The 3,126-nt window shown below is 43.1% G+C and overlaps 1 non-coding gene across 1 annotated transcript; it reads left to right on the top strand.

Moving 5' to 3' along the window:
• The first annotated feature begins 2,218 nt into the window (after positions 1 to 2,218).
• On the top strand, positions 2,219 to 2,326 carry LOC127745055 (small nucleolar RNA R71). Its single transcript, XR_008006245.1, has one exon. It is a non-coding gene; the product is annotated as a small nucleolar RNA R71 (small nucleolar RNA).
• Positions 2,327 to 3,126: the final 800 nt, after the last annotated feature.

The raw sequence follows: 3,126 nt of genomic DNA, 5'->3' as shown, positions 1-3,126 counted from the left end.
GATGGCTTTGTGGTTCGGCCAAAAGGGAAGGAAGTAGTGTTTAGGGTGTGTGAAAATGAAGGAGTGAAGATGAGAGAGGGTGGTGGGGTTGGTGGGGATCCTGTGGGGTTCACAGATCCTTAGGTGTCAAGGAAAAGTCATCCCTGCACCAAATGGCACTCAAAAACACGTTTTGAGCCATTTCTGGCGTTAAACGCCGGGCTGGTGCCCATTTCTGGCGTTTAACGCCAGCTTCTTGCCCTTCTCTGGCGTTTAACGCCAGTCTGGTGCCCCTTTCTGGCGTTAAACGCCCAGAATGGTGCCAGACTGGGCGTTAAACGCCCAACAGCTAACCTCACTGGCGTTTAAACGCCAGTGGGTGCGTCCTCCAGGGTGTGCTGTTTTTCTTCCTGTTTTTCATTCTGTTTTTGCTTTTTTCATGGATTTTGTGACTTCTTATGATCATCAACCTACAAAAGACATAAAATAACAAAAAAAAATAGTTAATTATAAAACATTGGGTTGCCTCCCAACAAGCGCTTCTTTAATGTCATTAGCTTGACAGAGGACTCTCATGGAGCCTCAGGGATGCTCAGAGCTATGTTGGGACCTCCCAACACCAAACTTAGAGTTTGAATGTGGGGGTTCAACACCAAACTTAGAGTTTGGTTGTGGCCTCCCAACACCAAACTTAGAGTTTGACTGTGGGGGCTCTGTTTTGAGGGAAGCTCTTTATGCTTCCTTTCCATGGTGATAGAGGGATATCCTTGAGCCTTAAACACCAAGGATTCTTCATTCACTTGAATGATCAACTCTCCTCTATCAACATCAATCACAGCCTTTGCTGTGGCTAGGAAGGGTCTGCCAAGGATGATGGATTCATCCATGCACTTCCCAGTCTCTAGGACTATGAAATCAGTAGGGATGTAATGGTCTTCAACTTTAACCAGAACATCCTCTACAAGTCCATGGGCTTGTTTTCGTGAATTGTCTGCCATCTCTAGTGAGAATTCTGCAGCTTGCACCTCAGAGATCCCTAACTTCTCCATTACAGAGAGGGGCATGAGGTTTACACTTGACCCTAAGTCACACAAGGCCTTCTTGAAGGTCATGGTGCCTATGGTACAAGGTATTGAAAACTTCCCAGGATCCTGCCTCTTTTGAGGCAGTTTCTGCCTAGACAAGTCATCCAGTTCTTTGGTGAGCAAAAGGGGTTCATCCTCCCATGTCTCATTTCCAAATAACTTGTCATTTAGCTTCATGATTGCTCCAAGGTATTTAGCAACTTGCTCTTCAGTGACATACTCATCCTCTTCAGAGGAAGAATACTCATCAGAGCTCATAAATGGTAGAAGTAAATCCAATGGAATCTCTATGGTCTCTGTGTGAGCTTCAGATTCCCATTGTTCCTCATTAGGGAACTCATTAGAGGCCAGTGGACGGTCAGTGCACGCCTATTGAGGTGTTCCTCAGTGGCGTTCACTTCTTCTCTTTCCTCTCCAAATTCGGCCATGTTGATGGCCTTGCACTCTCCTTTTGGATTTTCTTCTGTATTGCTTGGGAGAGTGCTAGGAGGGAGTTCAGTAACTTTCTTGCTCAGCTGTCCCACTTGTGCCTCCAAATTTCTAATGGAGGACCTTGTTTCATTCATGAAACTTTGAGTGGTTTTGATTAGATCAGAGACCATGGTTGCTAAGTCAGAGGGGTTCTGTTTAGCATTCTCTGTCTGTTGCTGAGAAGATGATGGAAAAGGCTTGCCATTGAAACCTTGTTGAGGTCTCTCTTGATTCTTCCAAGAGAAATTTGGGTGATTTCTCCATGAAGAATTATAGGTGTTACCATAGGATTCTCCTAGGTAATTCACCTCTTCTATTGAAGGGTTCTCAGGATCATAAGCTTCTTCCTCAGATGAAGCGTCCTTAGTACTGCTTGGTGCATTTTGCTTTCCAGACAGACTTTAAGAAATCAAATTGACTTGTTGAGTCAATATTTTGTTCTGAGCCAAAATGGCGTTCAGAGTGTCAATCTCAAGAACTCCTTTCTTCTGACTAGTCCCATTGTTCACAGGATTTCTTTCAGAAGTGTACATGAATTGGTTATTTGTAACCATTTCAATTAGCTCTTGAGCCTCTGTAGGCGTCTTCTTCAGATGAAGAGATCCTCCAGCAGAGCTATCCAAAGACATCTTGGACAGTTCAGAGAGACCATCATAGAAAATACCTATGATGCTCCATTCAGAAAGCATATCAGAAGGACACTTTCTGATTAATTGTTTGTATCTTTCCCAAGCTTCATAGAGGGATTCTCCATCCTTCTGTCTGAAGGTTTGGACTTCCACTCTAAGCTTACTCCATCTTTGAGGTGGAAAGAACTTTGCCAAGAAGGCATTGACTAGCTTTTCCCAAGAGTCCAGGCTTTCTTTAGGTTGAGAGTCCAACCATATTCTAGCTCTGTCTCTTACAGCAAAAGGGAATAGCATCAGTCTATAGACCTCAGGGTCAACCCCATTAGTCTTTGACTGTGTCACAGGTTTGCAAGAATTCAGCTAAGAACTGATGAGGATCTTCCAATGGAAGTCCATGGAACTTGCAATTCTGTTGCATTAGAGAAACTAATTGAGGCTTAAGCTCAAAGTTGTTTGCTCCAATGGCAGGGATAGAGATGCTTCTCCCATAGAAATCGGGAGTAGGTGCAGTAAAGTCACCCAGCACCTTCCTTGCATTGTTGTTGTTTTTGGCTGCCATGGCTTCTTTTTCCTTGAAAATTTCTGTTAGGTCCTCAACTATGAACGTGTTCCTGACAACCACCTCCGTTCATAGAGATTTGTGCTTTAGCTTCTCTTAGCTTTTGCTTCAAGGTCCTTTCAGGCTCAGGGTTAGCTTCAACAAGAATGCCTTTGTCTCTGCTCCTGCTCATATGAAAGAGAAGAGAACAAGAAAATATGGAATCCTCTATATCACAGTATAGAGATTCCTTGAGGTGTAAGAGGAAAAGAAAAATGGAAGACAGAAGTAGAAAATTCGAACTCATCAAAGAAGATGGAGTTCGAATTTTGCATTAAGGAATAGTGTTAGTCCATAAATAGAAGGATGTGAGAAGAAGGGAAGTAATTTTCGAAAATTTAAGTAAAAGATTTTGAAAACATTT

Source organism: Arachis duranensis, chromosome 2, assembly GCF_000817695.3.
Source record: "Arachis duranensis cultivar V14167 chromosome 2, aradu.V14167.gnm2.J7QH, whole genome shotgun sequence".
NCBI lineage: Eukaryota > Viridiplantae > Streptophyta > Magnoliopsida > Fabales > Fabaceae > Arachis > Arachis duranensis.
The sequence above is the reverse complement of the archived record's forward strand: the minus strand, read 5'-3'. Positions and strand labels throughout refer to the sequence as shown.